This window comes from Molothrus ater, chromosome 1 (assembly GCF_012460135.2).
Source record: "Molothrus ater isolate BHLD 08-10-18 breed brown headed cowbird chromosome 1, BPBGC_Mater_1.1, whole genome shotgun sequence".
Classification (NCBI taxonomy): Eukaryota; Metazoa; Chordata; class Aves; order Passeriformes; family Icteridae; genus Molothrus; species Molothrus ater.
This window is the reverse complement of record NC_050478.2, coordinates 124,477,568-124,494,233: the sequence shown is the minus strand read 5'-3', so window position 1 is coordinate 124,494,233 and position 16,666 is coordinate 124,477,568. Positions and strand designations below refer to the sequence as shown.

Here is a 16,666-nt window from a genome sequence, read left to right as displayed (position 1 = left end):
ACTTGTTACTGCTTTTGCATTGTTTTTACTTTTAGAATGTGCTGCAGCTGAGGTACCTGGAGAAAAGGATAAGTCTTAAGAAGAGATTGTTGACTCAGCTTCACCCTGAGAAGTAATCTTCTAAATTAGATACAAAATCATCTTACCTGCTAGCAATTTTTTTTTCAAATTTTTTACTGTCGTACTTGCAGACACTTTATACTCATTGAGTATTCTGTGTTGCAAGATGACAAGTACTTTTTCTTGTTCATGTTAGCATCAGTCTGTCTGTAAAGATTTCTGCTTAATCTACCTGGTAAATTTACTTGCATGTAATTCAGTAAAAGGCCTTTCAAGCTTATGATGCTACTTAAAAAATTTGTAATCAAAACAGATGTTTAGTTTTTCAGTTTGTTGGCTTTCTGAAAACCAAAATAACTGTCAGGTTCTACCACATAATCCAGAACAGGATCACTTGAGGTATTTCTCTGGCTGTCATAGATGTCACTTGCACTGAGTTCATGAGCATTTTTACAGGATTCCTCCCATATATATGTAGTAAAAAGCTATGTATTGCAACCTTGAAAATGTTAGGGTACTTATTTGAGATTTTCACTAGTAATCAACCTTGTAATGTCTGAGTGTCCTTCTCATTCATCCTGTGTGTCTCAAAGCAAATAGGATCACAAGAACATGTAGGTCAGGAGGGACCTCAGGAAGTCACCTAGGCTAACCTTCTGCTCAAACCATATGTTAGCATTTCCATTTAACAACTCAGGCTGCTAAGGTACAGGGTTTAAGTGCATTTTTGTGTGACTTCATGGAGATAATCTACTTAAAGTAGTAGTCAAGCCCTCATTTTCTGTAGCTACAAGATCATCCTTCCTTGGAGGGATGGATTTTTCCCCCAATGAGCTGGTAAAGAGGATGAATAAACATTTTTAATGCCTTCTTAAGGCTAATTGTGACACCAGTTTTGAGCACAGGATACTTAGAATGATAGGAAATAAGTTCACTTTACAAAGGTGTCTTCTAAAGTTGTTCTTTCCATCTGCATGTATTTTATTAGGGGCATAAAAATTACTGTGTTACGTTGTTGTGTGTTTTCAGACATGCAGGTTGAGCTCCAGCATTAGCAGAATTAAAGAATGAAGTAGGAAAGAAACCTGGAATTTATGTTCAATAGCATAATAAACATTTTGGTCATTCTTACTACGTATTTCCAGTCAAGCTCAAGTTTTGCTTTGAAGCTGAGGTGAATTACTGGGCCATTTGTCCACAACTGATAGGAAGAACACTTAAGCCCTTGTTTGGAGATCTTCCTAAGTATTTGCTGTTGTAATGAAGGGGAGCCCCCAGTCTCTCCTCATTGGCAACACAGTTTCATCTCTAAGTCACATTGTCCAAGAAGACTCCATGCTTTTCTTGCCTCTTTCTAGGCCCCTTCCAGTCTTCTGTCTAGGACTGTGCTGAGAGAGTTGCATGTTCCTCAGAGGTGAATTCCTTGTTCCTTTGCCTCCTGGCAGGACTCATTGGCATCAACTCTCCTCTCTTCTGATGAGAAAATCCATCTGCCTTTGCAGATTTGTTATACCCAGTTGTGAAAGGTCATCTTGAATTAATCAGATAATGTTTGCAATTATGTGGGACAAATAAGAGGTTTAATATGGTCTTAATTTCTTATTGCTACATATACCCTCTTTACAAAAAAAATCCCCAATATTTAGTTTGTAAAGAGGGTGTATGTAGTAATAAGTCAAAGTGAAGCTTGTTATTTATTTTGTTTTAAAACTCTAGTGGAACTGAGCAGAACCCATTTTACTTCAAAGATGCCAGAGTGAGAGGTGACATTACATTTTGCAGTATCCAACTAAATCCATTACAATATTTAAGTGATTTAGAGGCAGAAGTTTATAATAGTTTTGGATTCATTATTAGCAGGGGCGTATGAGTATGTCCAAAAGAGCTCTGAAGAAGTGTTTGCAAAAGAGCTGTTAAGAGATGGATAAATTTATTTCACTTTTTCCACAAAATGAAACAAAGGCCATCCCTTCTTAGCTGTTTTAAGCATCTCAGTGAATAAGAAAGGAAATCTTTGTGAGGGACTGTATCTAAAATAACTACAGTTCAGCAAAACACCAGCATAATGTTTCTTGGAGGCAATGAGCTTCAGGGCTTTCATTATTGCTTATGGACTCTGACATTTTAGAAATGTTAAAATATCTTAACTGAGTCCTAGTGTTTTGTGTGTCTGGTAGTCAGGTGCATGGAAATTATAGTAAAATAAATATTTCATTGGATGCAGAATTTTTAAGTTCATTGTTTACATTTTTATTTCATCTTGTGAAGATACTACAGATGTTTCTCTCTATGTTATGTCCTGTACTTGAAGTGTCTTTTGGATTAAGGCAGGAGGAGAGCATGACTTTTTCATAATAATTTTTATTTTTGGAATGCAATAAATTATGGCATATAAAATCATGCATTATATGCATAATTTTATGCATATAAAAATGGCAGTTAACAGCATTAATTCTTTCCCTTTTCAGATTTCTTCAGTTGGTCATTTTGAACAAAATTTATCTGAGCTAAACTGTGTTCCTTCTTCTGAAATGCAGATAAGCATAAATGAAACTGTTCAGTTTGAGCAAATGGATTATTTGATATAATGAGGAAACTTGAATTCTTTATTTTTCCTTTAAATATTGGGTTTATCATCAGGTTTTTATGCATAAAGAACTTCAGTCTTGGAAAAAGTGGTCTGGCTTTGAACTGCAGTTATCTCTGACAACTGAGATGTTACCTGTAGAAGAGAGAAAATACACTTTTGGTTGATCTCCAGTTCAAACAGCAGCTGTCAAACACAGCCAGATCCATGGATCTGAGTAGTGAAAGGCTATTTTCTGGAAAGAGAGTGGTGTCACTGTGGGACTAATCACCTTGTCTGGTGGGCAGAAGCAGGCCCAGGTTTGCCAGTATTTTAGACAGCTATGTCTGTAGAGGTCAAATGTAATCAGAGAGGATGTTCCCAGTAGGCAGAGGTGTGGAAGTTAACAGGACCTTCTTGCTCATTTGTATTTTCTTCAGTTACTTATCAACATGGACACATAGTTCCAAACATGTCTAAGAAGGACGTGAAAGAGCCTGGCTGCTGATACCGTGGGTGTGAGGATGGGAGGAGGGACTCAGTGCAGGCAAGGTAAACAGGGAATGGCTTCTACCTCTTGGAAGAAGGAGGATAGAAGGGTGGGTGGTGGAGAGCAGAGAATGAAGTTTCCTTTTTTTGAGTAAGATGTGAGAATAAATGTCAGAAAATGGTGGTGGTGTTAAAGGCCTTTTAAGATTGGAGTGTTTTGACCAATGGTACCTGGAAACCCTTCAGAACTTAAATGCAGCAGTGTCAGTGGAGGTCCTTTCAGGTGTTCCAGAAGGCACTAGGCACGCATCACTGCTACCCCTCTGATGGGTGGGTGTGTTAGAATAAATCAACAGATTTTCTTTTATTAATCTTCTGCTAGAATATGTCAAAATATTGTGAAATTTGTATTATCCTCTTGATACATCATCCTCGTTTTCCCCAGCCCTCCTGTACTTGGTTGTCTCTGAAGAAAGACAGAAGATAAATTTTCTAACTGCCTAACTTTTTCTACATAGTTTGTACTGCTAAAGGACAAGCCACAGCTAAACATCAGTTGCCTAATCACTTCCTTGTAGTGTTAAATAGTTATTGTGCAATAAACCCTAGCTGCTGTGCTCTTCAGTTTCACTGCTGTTAAGCAGTGACATTTGCCATGGCAATAATATATTGGATTTTGCTATCTTCTGATGCTTTTATATTAAAAAAGCTGCTCTATTACTGTGAAATTAATTTTTATTCCTGTACCTATATTTTATCTGCTAATTAGTTTATAATTTAATGGAAAATATATTAAATAATTGAAATAAAGTAAATTAAATACTTCTAGGAATTTTCTCCAACATTGTCTCTTTAGGTCTTTGTAGAATAGCTACAGAAAGATGGGAGAAAATTAATTTCAGCCATGTTTCTGACCATCATTATAAAGAAATAGTACAGATGGTGATGTATTTTCATTCCTAAATGATTTTCTTGCCTGGTCTCTCCAGGAACATAGCTCTGGGCAGCCTTCTGATTAGAGTGTGTTGTTGATCTGTAAGGCCTGCTGGGCATGATTGATTATGCACCATGCATTCCAATGGAAACATTTGCATCTTTTCATAGCCAGAACTCTCCAGGAGCCTGACTTCAAGATCAAAAGCAGTATCTGCTTAACTATGATAACCTCACTGGAAGCACTTCCCAATCTGCTTGTAGAGGGAAGATCAAGTTGTGCTTTTCTGTTTATCTAGAGGTGGTGTTTATTCAGAGATTGTCTTCTGGTCTTTTTTCTCCATCTGTTTTAGACTAGACCTCAGTTTTCTTGGGGGAGCTTCTTTCCTGTATCTCTCACAATTTTTGCTGAGGGGATTGATGGGGCAGCTTCAGAGGGCATCAACTATTTGTTGGCTGCTGAGGATTTTCAGCTTAATTGAGTGAAAACAAAAGGCAAGGAAATCAGGCTGTGCTTCAGTTAATGACTGTTGCTTTGTGAGCTTCTGAGTCCTCTAAATTTCCCTGCTAGCCCAATAGCTTTTCATGGAGGTGTGATATTTTCTCCTATTTTTTCACAATACTCTAGGTTGAGTGCTCTGGTTTCTTAAGTTTCATTTTCTATAGTCATGCTACTTAGAAACTTTGATAACAGTTGTTTTTATATAACAAAAACTATTCCCAGTATCATTCCTGAATTTCAGAGCTTCTGTAAAAAATCTGATAGTTGGCAATACCATGCATTTAAAAGTAGCTTCTCCAAACATATACACAGTGAATTATTGAAGTAGTAAATTGTTGCTTTGTTTACTACATTTGTTTAGTTAAATATGTGTGCAGCTTGATTGAATTTTACCCAATCAATCAGTAAACCTTGATTACATTTAATATTGATGATAGCAGACTGCTTGTCATGGTCTGCTACAAAATGGTGTGGTGCCTTCTAGGATGTTGGAAGGGCATCATCAGGTTAGTTGCCTAGGTGTGCATTGTTGCCATGATAGCTGAACCAGCTGCTCATGGTGTTGAGACCAATGACAGCATTCCTGACAGCTTGCAAACTGCTGGAAACTCACCTTTCAAGTGGTGAGATGCATCAAGTCCCAAACACGCTGGGGAGCAGAGCAGGGCTGTCCCATTTTAGGCATGGCTGACCACTGGGAGGGTTAATCTTGCTATAAATAAGCTTCTATTTCTAGCTGGTGGTATGGACTCTGGCATGACCATTCAGAAGTCCCTGCTGCCAGAGCATCACAGCAATATGCTGGATAGGATTGTTTATTGAAAGAGGTGTAGCATTCCCAGCTGTAGAAAAATTTGCTCTGAAATTGTGCATAATGTATCTTTATTTTTCAGTGGATCTTTTGTCAGTTCCTCCATTTTCTCTCCTTTGTGCTGTGCTGTGTGCAGATTTGACACTTGCAAGATATTTCATACTTGTCTGTGTTACTGATGTCCCCATGACCATCATGTTCAATCAGTTGCAGCTTCTAGAGGAACCAGTTATCTGACCAGTACAATTTATTTTCATCACTTGTCTTAGATATGCTGGATAGCCTACCCAGGAGGATTTTGGCAGTGTAATTTTCTTTTTAAAGCACAAATTTTGGGTTAGTTAATATTTCTCTTGAGGTATTTTTTTCCCAGTAATGTTTAAAGCAGAAGGAATATTAATCTCCTGAATAGAGGAACATGCTCTTGCTGTTCTTTACTTGTACTGTTTCATATTTGATGATAATTCTCACACAATGGGGCATAATGGCAACTATGTGTGATTGTGGGCCTGGTTTACCACAATTGATTCTGTGAGATCAGGATGTGATTTAACAGGAATAGACCTAACAAGGATACAACTGAAGCTTACTTTTCATGAAAAGGTGACTCTCTCTTTGGTGGTACCTTTTGTAGCACCTGGTCATCATTTCTGAGTTCACTGCTCCCAGGTTTCCATAGTATTAATGTTAGAAGAGGGAACTTTAACACCAGCTGGTGACTTTGGCCATCTGGATTTTTGGCCAGTGTTAGTTTCCATTTTTTTTAACTGTGGACTTGCTAGCCAGTGAAAAATACAATGTATGAAAATCTGATGGTTCAATTAAGTGTGGTAAAGCTAAGTTGTTCTACAGCCTGACACTGGAGTCCGTGTTATTTTAGGCAATTATTATCTTCAGATGGAGGCTTTGCTTGAGCATGTGTATATATATATATACTTATATAAATAAGTTTCCCATTTCTCTAGGAAATACAATATTCAAAGCACTGCTTTGAAGATCTGTCTTCATCTGTTGAAGTACACCTACTTCTCCTAAAAATCTTCTTCCACTGGTAGCCAGTACAAAAGGCTGCATAATTTTATCTGTGTGATGGAAGTTGCCAACAGACAGTGATCTCATTAAGAAGCAAATTTCAATGAATTCCTCAAAAGTGGCACAGAGGAAAAATGTGTCCCTAATCTGCAGTGGCCGTCAGGCGCTGGTTGGTGAAGAGCTGCATTCAGTGAGCCCTGCTGCTCTCTGTGTTAGCCATTGATGTGAATGCACGGCTTGTTCTCAGCTCTTCAGTTCCCTTAAAAAATGGAGTGTAATTTCAAAACACTCCTCAACAGCAGGCAATATTCAATAAGAGTAATTTCTTTGTGGTTTGTGTTAGCTGTGGCACAAAAAAATTCCTCTTGAAATGCCATCTGTGCTGAGAAAAAGAAAAAAGTCAGTGAGTACATGGTTTGTAACTTGTGTATCTGTGAAAACTGTGCAAGAATGGGCTACTTTATATATGGTTACACAGATTACACACATCATAGCTATGTTCACAGCTATAATTTTATTTACATGCTGTAAAATTGAAATATTCTAGTTTCTTCAGTGGTATTTGATGTTGTATCACTGAGGTCATAAAAAACACAATGCCTCTTTCTGAGAGAAGTCATGTCACTGACAGTTATTTGTAAAATATATTTAGAAGTTTTTGTCTTAACTCAATTAGCATCATATGCATGAAAATGTTCATTTTCCACATTTTGAAAAAAGGAGATAGAAAGTGTGCTTTTCTCCATTTATAGTAATATGCTTGCATTGTGTGTATGAGGAGTTATAAATATTTTGTTTATACCCCTAAGACCACTACACTACAATGAAACTCCTATGTGGTGTGTTAGCTGTATAAGTGGTTTGTATAGAAGAAAGGCTATTTTAAGATGTCTTATATTAATAACTATACAAAATATTTATATGATTATTTATATTCATCAGATATGCATCTGTTTTGCCTATTACTACTTCAGGTTTTGTGACAATAAGGGTGTTGTCAAAGAAGAGAGCACTTAATCACTTTAAAATATCAGTGTCTAGATTAGTATATGTGTGTAAATTAGATTTTTCTAAAGGGCTGCTTTTATTTGAAGCAGAACCCCATCTTCTTGTGGTTTTACTAATCTGCATAGTTTAATATAGTCTAGAACTCTGTCCTCTCAAATCCCTGATCATTTTGAGAACATGGTGAAACAGAAGTGATGCTAGATACACAAGGTCTGCATACAGCCTCTACAAATTTTTATCAGCTGTTAGTCTTTCAAAAAAGATGCCATCTGATCTTGTAACTGAAGCAGCACTGGGGAACATGGTATTGCACCACACCTGTGCTACGTGTGGAAAGCCTAGCTCCGTACCTGGATACACAGCTGCTCTTTGGGAACTTGCAAAAGTTTAACCTGATCACAGTTTTCTCAAGCCAACAATAAAAAATAGTTTCTGTTCTTCAAGTATGATAGTCAAGCTCTATACATAAACAGCTTTGCAATTTTGCATGGGTCTGTATTTTAAATTCTGCCATAAGAATTCCTACAGGTGATCTGATACTGTGACCTCAGCCCACTGCTTGCTACCCAGTGACCAGAGCAGAGGTAGTAGCATCTTCAGAGGACTGAGGGAAACTCTGCTTAGAATATAAATTTCTGCTACTACTTGTCCCAGCGGAGAAGGGTCATCCCAAAGTACTTTGCTTCTTTGCTCTTCCATCAGATGAGTAAAATGAAATTAGATTAGAAATTTTGCTGAAAATATTTAGCATTCCCAAGCAAATGTATTTTTACACTCTGCATAAAACCAATGTTTAGAAACATTTGTTCTCATTTTGGCATAAAACATTCTCTCTTAGTGGCTGCATATGTGATAGCCTCCTTGGGGAACTGAGGGGAAAAGTAAAGAATAAAATTTCCAAAATACAATAGCAGAGTTTCCTTAATTATACATTCTACTAAGCTCTAGATATCTGAGTGTTGTCCTTCCTTCTCTCCAGGGGCCTACCAGAAGCCCACAAATGGCTGGACAACTGAGCTGTGTTATCCTATGAAAATAGTTGTCCTCTGCAGCATCAACACCAGCATACTGCACTGAGGCTGCTGCTCTGTTGACATATGTATATTTTTATAGTAATGGCAATATTCCAGATGGTAAATGGAGTCAACAGCCAATTGATGCTTTTAGTAAATTATTCTTATATTGTAAGTTGTTGTAACTGCTGCTCCTAATTTGATTTGGTTTGTTACCCAAAACTTAATGTCATGGCTGTTTTTGTTTGAGGAAGAGCAGAGGGTGATATTTCCACAAGCAGCAGATGTACTGTCATTATCATCAGCTGTATAATGCAGTGTAGAGCATGTGTTTAGGTAATGCTTTCCCCAGGAAAACCTCTGTTAAATACTTTGTAGTCTTGATCTTGTATGTGAGGGACATTTTTCATCCCATCCTGTGTTCGCAAGCCTATGCTCCCTGCTGTGTATGTTAATTTGGATCACTCTTTTGTTTTCATTGTTTATGTCCAATCGGTTCCTCCCTTGAAGGCAGGCAGTGACATAAGGTGTTAAAAGAGGCACTTAGTGCTTTCCTATACACACACACAGTGTCACATACTGTGCTGTCACCTGATGGCTTGGTGTGAGGAGATTTCTCACTTGGCTGGATGAGGAGGGAGAAGATGATGAAGAGGGTGTGATGAGGGCTTGTTTTGAAATTCCTTTGTAATGAAAAGTGTCTGTGAAAGAAAGGTTTGACGTCACTTCCTTATAAGCCTGTGCTGACGCTTTAGAAAGAATGTTTTGGCTGCTCTTTCCTTGCTTAACTCCCCACAACTGCATCCTGAAGTCAGGGACTGTTCTCAGTGCCCTCTTGGACTAAATGATTTGTTCTTTTCTCTCTAATAGAAAGGCTATTAGTATGGGGAATGTTTATGTTATCTCTTGCTTCTCAGTGTAGCATAATTTATTTTATATAATGGTGGTTGCTTTTATGGGGTTCACTGGGCCCTTGGCTCCAAGATTACAGATGAGTAGTTCTCACAGTAGGTGAAGAGTAGCTATTAAATAATATGTTTATGGATGTGTATACACACACACACTTCTGTTTTTTTTAAATTTGGGGTAGGCATTTGTTTGGTGACATACTTGTGTGCTTGTCTCTAGTGTCTAGAGAAATGTCTTCCTGATAGTTAATTTTTCAAAATTAATGTTTCTACTTCAAGTAGCTGTCTAGAGTACTTTTAGATCACAAGAATATTAACATCTGTAGTAAAGATCTAATCAATGTTGAAAGTCCTTTAAAATATGTCATATAAAAAGGCTTGTGGTTACACTTATTGTATTTTGTGGTATATATTTGATGATGTTGACAGAAATCCAGGGTATTATAAAGGAAGATACATTACTCTCTTGCTTATCTCTGAATAAATTATTAGCAGGGGAATGCACAATTTTATTATGTTCTGATCTCAGTAAGAAGCTTGAAGAGAAAATCTGCATTGAATATATAGGATGGGTCTTACCAAACTAGATAGGTATTGCATGTATAATAAATCATTAACATTAAAGCAGTTTAAAACCAAGCTTTTACATCTTGATTTAAGACATAATAAACATGTCTTTTATTGGTCCTACAGACAGAAGCTTTGAATTACATTATGCAACAAATGTTCTTAGTTATCTTTGGTTGGGTTTTTTCTCCCTTGGGTTTTTTTTTGGCAACCTGTTGTGCAGACATCCAAACTGCTCACAGTGTTAATTGAGTTTGCCTGTCATTATTATGGCAGAGGAATATGAGAGACAGCATTTCTGCAGTGAGGAGTTGGATTTGAGTGCCAGGGACAAATACAGTTGCTGTGAAAGAAACCATGACGACTCAGTAGATGTCCCACCTACCAGTGCTACCCATCCATCTGTGGCTTCCTTCTGTGGGACAAGGATGGAGGTCTCAGCAGCTGCTGCCCCTCAGTCATGGTTGCAGCTAAGCCTCCAGAGCAGTTGGAGATGTTGGCCTCATTTCACCCCCAAGATGGAGGGGCTGCCTGGGTACAGCTGAGGAGATAGGTAGTTTTTATTCTATATGCCTGGTAAAATACAGCCCTTATAACAGGGTTGCAATTCATCACAGTACTTCAGTGTCATTAGTACCTTTGAAAGTACTGTTGACCCTTGTTACTTGCCTCTCAGTGGGCTTAGAAAGATGGCTTGCTCACTTGCTACAAATGTATCAGAAACAGGAAATATGGAAGATAAAATCTTCAGTTGGACTTCAAAACTGAGAACAAGCTGTCCTTCAGTTCATTCCTATATTGGGGGGCAAATACTTGGCCATTCTCTGTGTTTCTGCCTTTCTTACCTACTTGTTAAAATTAAAGCTTGTCTGAGCTATATGTGTCCCTTGATATCATGGGATTTCAGAAAGCATCTGGCCTAGAGTGCCCTCCTGCTTTGTGAGATCTGTTCACTGTGCTCTGTAGCCTGCTACCTTTCTCTGTGTATTCTCCTCCTCCCACTTGCTCTGCTCAGGTTCCATCTGTGGCTATGCTTCTTCTCTAGCAATCCCTTAAGACCACCACTGATTCTCCAAACCTCACCTTCTTTGAAATACTTAACATTTTTCATGGTCACTCTTCTAAAGCATTCCCTTCAGTTCCAGTGAGGAAAAAATTTTTCTTCCACTACCAAAGATACACCTCAAATCATCTTATGTTTCTGTGATGTATTCTATAAACCATGTATGGAATATGCTGTATTATGCTTATTAAGGAATTACATAGTTCCCACATTTTGCACTAACTGTATTTGTGTGCCTGGAAAAATATCCAAGCAACCTTTCCCTGCCCCACCACATTGTGAAGGAAGGCTTCTGGGAGCTGTGCAAGCTCATGGAGAGAAGGAAGTAGCTGGGAAAAAGCAAATCTGGTTAACTACATACCTGAACCCAGTTGTAATTTTTTTGCTACTGTTTTCATGAAATAATTAACATTTGGTATATGATTATACCCAGTTTCTATTTGGGAGAGAGCAGTGAACAACAGACGAAAGTTCAAAATCTGCTTTGGTTGATGGGAAGTATCTTCATGTCTGTGAGCTAGCCAAAACTAACAGATTTTAATAAGCAAGGGCAGATGTGTATACATGCTAGGATATGTTTTTACACAACATTAAATCACCAACAGGATAATTAAAATTTGCTGAGTAACTCCTGTGGTGAGGCCACAAACAACATGCACATTACTTTATGTAAGCAGTGAGGGACAAATTGTTTCCTATTTCTGTAAACAGTACAACCTAAAGAAAACACTTGACTTTGAAGAAGCTTATCTTTCTAACTACAAACAAACATAGCAAATATAAAAAAACCAACAAACTAAAAAATGCCAAACGCAAAATCCCAAACCAAGCCCCACAAGCCAAGTGAAGGATAGACAGCCAAAAGCCTGGAGAACAACCATTATGAACACATGGCTAATTTCCTGTTCCTAAACCAGTTTTGTCAGTATATATTGCTAAGTCTAATGAGTTGGGTTTGTTCACACTATACTTGAGACAAAACACACAGAGTTATCTCTAGACAATGACAGGAGCCTGCCAGTCTGCCAGTTCTGCACAAATGTGAGTGGGTATCTGTTATGGAAATTATGTTTCATGGGCTTAAGGGTACCTTGCTTCCTCCCAGCACACAAAACTAGGCCCTTTTTGGGCTATTGGGAAGTGTGGTTGTTCATTGTAACTCAGGAGGGCAGCTACCTGTGGAATATGGGCAGGAGATGGGAGTGAGCAGTGCCACGATGTACATGAAGTGGGGCGCTCTTGCTCTGCTGAAGCAAAGGGACTCTGCTGCTGTGCAGCCTCCCTGGTTGATTTCAGTGAAAGCAAGGTGTGACCATCATGTGCAGTACCCAATTTGCAGAGAAAGGTTATGGATAAAAGACTTTACAGAAATCTAGGTGATAATTGATAAAGATTTCCCTTGGAACATCTCCATGTGTATGTGCATAGAGTAAACTCTTTATACTAGAGTTTATCTTGATGGCAAAATGGATATTCTGTCATTGCTGCAGAGCCTTGCCTTGTTGATACAGAGAATTGATGTTGTTTTAATGGAAAATATTTGAACAGATTTTAACAGCCTTAAACTCATACCAAGTTCTGTTTGAAAAATATGCCCAAACTCTTTTGCTTAGGATATGCATGGCTGCATATTTTATTTCTGGTATATTGCCATTTTCCTGTATCATCAGCTATGCCAAATAATTGCTCACTTACCACACTGGTAGCTTAAATACTGTTGCTTCAGAGATGTGTTTAGAAGATGTGATAGATACAGGCATAATATGATTTATAGCATTGGATTAGAATAACCATAGCTTAAAAATCCTCGATGAGGCATATAGATCATGCAAGATAAGTAGTATTTACCCCTTTTGATAACTGTTTGTCTAATCTCTTCTTCAAAGTCTGTACCTGTTGGCAGGTCATCATTTGGAAGGGCAGTCAGTTCCAGGATTTAAGTATTTTTTTCTGCTGTAATTTTTTCCAATTACAGCTAAAACCTTCATTGTTTTTGCATGCATTGCCTCTTCCCCATGCCCCAGTGGGCATGGAAACAATATAACCTTCTTTATTTATTTATTTTCTCTGTCATTGTTTCACATATTGGAAGTGACACCATATATCCAATTACTATTTAATATAGACTGCATGAATAAAGTTGAAAATGAGCATCCCATGGGTGATCATCCCATTTCATTGGGTCATAGATGTTCAGGCTCTGGCCTTCTGCCAAGGGCAAGGGATTGAAGTACCCTCTGGGAAGCTGGGGTTCAGATTTGGAATGGGTTGGGATGAGGATGAGACTGACACCAATCAGCACAGACACACAGTGGCAGAAACTCTTGGGCACAAGCAGGAACCAAAGATGCCTGTGGTTTCTGTATTGCTCATGAGGAATTTTGTTGGTCTTGCCTTTTAAGCATCTGTATTTTCTGTGGTTTTATTATTTTCCCCCCTCTGCCTCTTTTCTCCAGAGTTAACACAGTAGGTAAAATAGTACTGGAGAGGATTAGAGGAGCTCCAGCGCTGGTTCAGTACCTGTGTGAGGTTAGTGAGTAAAATGACCAGGTGAGAATGATGGCATTTTAGTGTGCTGATACAAGTAACCTGTTCTGAAAACTGAATGCAGCCCTTGTTTTTCCACATCGATGCCTTGTATGGGCACAGCTTGGACCTGACCCAATCTGCTGTAGTTCATGTATGGTTGGAAGCCAAGAAAAGCACTTCTATCCACCAACGAATGGCACAAGAACTAGTTTAGAGAAAGCATATTTGTTGTTCACTTGCAAAGCAGTAGTCTTATCACCACTGCTAGCTCTGCAATTTAAACTGAGTAGTCTCTTTTTTATAATGCCTAGTATGCTTCAGCTGTGCTTTCTGCCCCCACCTCTTGGTTCTGTGCCCCCCAAAATATATGTAGGCTCCCAGCAGCAGAGTGCTGCTGGAGTGAGGGAGGCTTGCTTTGAGGATTCAGTGCTTTGAGCACAGTTTGTTTACAGCAGGTATAAAGCAGAAGCATTATTTTACACTCTGGAGGAACAGGGAAGTTGGCAACCATCTATCTGTGCAGCTTTGAAACTTGATTACTATTTGTGTGAATAGGTTTTTACAAACTCCAGATTGCAAACAGTGCTGATGAAGCACATGTTTCTTTAAGTGTGTATAGAACAGATCAAGATATATGCATACCTGTAAAGTTTTGTGAGCACAAATTCAAAAAGTCTCTGGTTTAGATGAGTCTCAAGGGTCACTTCTATTCTCCCTTCCCCCCATCCAAAAATACGTGATTGTCTTCTGTGGGAATTGCGTTGAAGTTAGACCTGGGAATGGCTGAGCAGATGACCCAGTGTTAAAAGTGAAGGACTATTACCCAGGCATTTTCAAGTGCATCATGCAGTTGAAACTCATGTCCTCCAGGAATTAATTGCTCTGAGAATGGCTGCTTTACTAACTCCATTTGCTGCAAATCGCTTCCCATTTATTTTCCCTTGTCCATGTCTGCACACAGTTATGTACTGCAGCACAGCTAATTAATGTGTGTGTAATTTAGGAGAGATGATTTTTTGCTTTTTAACTGAACTTCAGACATGCACAGAGAAATGACTCTTTTAGGGGAAAAGGTCTGCTTCAGTGTGTATAGGGTAGCAAATGTGCTGACAGTAAAAGTAATAGCTCTTTATACAGCATTTTTATGATTCAGTGCTGTACAGACACTAACATGCTCTAAACTGGGAACGCTAAGCAAAACCACTTTAAAGATGTCCAAGAAGCAGTACAGCAGGAGGAAGTGGCTGCCCAGAAAGGCAGGGGCTGTACTAGGATTAGAAGTGGAGACTTCTTGACTGCCAGCCCTGCTCTCCTCCTTCTTTTAATTTCCAACAGCCAGCTTCTCTTTCTGACTTTTATGCCCCATTTACACTTCCCATCTAAAGTCCATTGTTCAAAATTCTGCCTCAAATTTGACTTGAAAAATAGGGAAAAACCTCTGACCCAAACACAAAGCAAAATACCTTCTACTTCATATGAGGACTTACATACTTAAAATCTGTGCCATTCCTGCCTTTATGCCAAATGACCTTGGAGAAGTCCTTGGTTTCTCTTATGTGTTACATTACTTTTTATTTTCTTGTATTTAGATTCAAATGATGGTCAAAAGCATGTATTCTGAAACTGATGTTTATTTATTTAAAACCTTTTATCTTTGGGTGTTTACACAAATTATGTGAAGTGTGGTTTTAAAGCAACTGAGCATCCAGACTTGCAGTTGTCCCAGGCATTTTGTGGTGAGACTTGTACATGAGTTTATCAAACTGAATCTCCACTTTCTGAAAATGATGGGCTAAATGAACTGTCTAGGTTGACACAAGGGAGTTGCTGACCTTGGCAGTACATTCTGACTCTCTGTCCTGCTGCACCATTGCAATTTTAGGTTATTGCCAGTCTCTCTGATCAGTCCAGACAAGGTGTTAAATAGCAAATTTTAACAGTGGTCTGGCAATGAAGAACTGAGATGTTTATGTTTTTATCTGGTTTAAAGCCCATTTTGCAGTCATATTGGTCTTCAGACAGGAGAGTGTGATTCATAGCAGTTGAGATTTAAAGCAGAATAAAAGCATCATTCATTCTTTCATTGTTGCTTACTTTATGAAGAGCTTAGCATTTGTGGCACCAACCCTTGCACCTCACCCAAATATAAAAGTAAATAGAGTGTACATTTTTGGGAAAGAAATACATGTTCATGTGTTTGATATTCTCCACAGCTCAAGCCACAGGAATGAATTGGATGATTCTTCTGCCTCTATGAGATGGGGGGGTTCCAAGCCTGTGTACTCTTCTCAGCAATTATGCACTTATCAACCTAAGCTACATGAAGAATTACTAGAAGTGGGAAAGTTAAAATGGAGTGCAGAGCATGTGTGCATATTTTAAAAGTATATATTTATATATACTTCCTATATAAGTAAACAGTACTACTGAAAAATACATGTCAGTCATAGTCACAGTGGTAGAAGTGGCTCTGTTACAGCATCAGTGCTTCCTACACTGTATGTTGCTGGTCTCTTGCAGTGCTTTGCTTTTGTTCAGCAAGACTCTCCAAATTAAGCATCCCATCATAAGGATTGACTAGCATGAAAATGCTTAAAAGACTCTAATCTCATTAGATAAACTCATCATTTTTAGTCCACATAATGGAAGCTTCTGAGACAAAGAAAACAAAATTGTGTTTGAAATATAACTGTCTGCTGTTAAACAAAAAAGCCAGGGATAAATCAGCCGAAGAGAATGTGGTAAATGACTGATGCGATGGTCTGAAGTAGTGTATTAGTGTCCTGCAGTTGTTTATCTAGCAGCAGATACTATATTAAGTTTGGAGTAATGGGATCCCCCAAACAGAGTATTGCCTTATCTTATTGAAACTGGAAAAGCTGCATTTAACCAATATGAACATTCTCTTACAGCTGTTAGGGACATGCAGAGCTTAGAAGAGCAGAGAAAGCTTTCTCTGATTATGGTGGTGCTATTTAACTGGAGAGTAAGCATATTTAGAACCAACAGTAACTTGATTGTGTTTTACATTGATAGAGCTGTGCTTTGGTGAACTGGTGATTTTCCTGTTTAACCAGGGCAGCACAAGAATTGAGCTGATTTTCTCTTTGCTCTTTTATTACTAATATTTAATAGTGCTTCACTAGCACATCGAAGAGTAACTGTATAGGCAGAAAAATTAAATG

General features: G+C 38.4%; 1 protein-coding gene across 1 annotated transcript in view; it reads left to right on the top strand.

Annotated features, from left to right (window-relative positions):
* Window positions 1-16,666, top strand: part of ZNF704 (zinc finger protein 704) — a 99,900-nt gene that overhangs the window by 19,610 nt on the left and 63,624 nt on the right. The gene's annotated exons all lie outside the window — the stretch shown is intronic.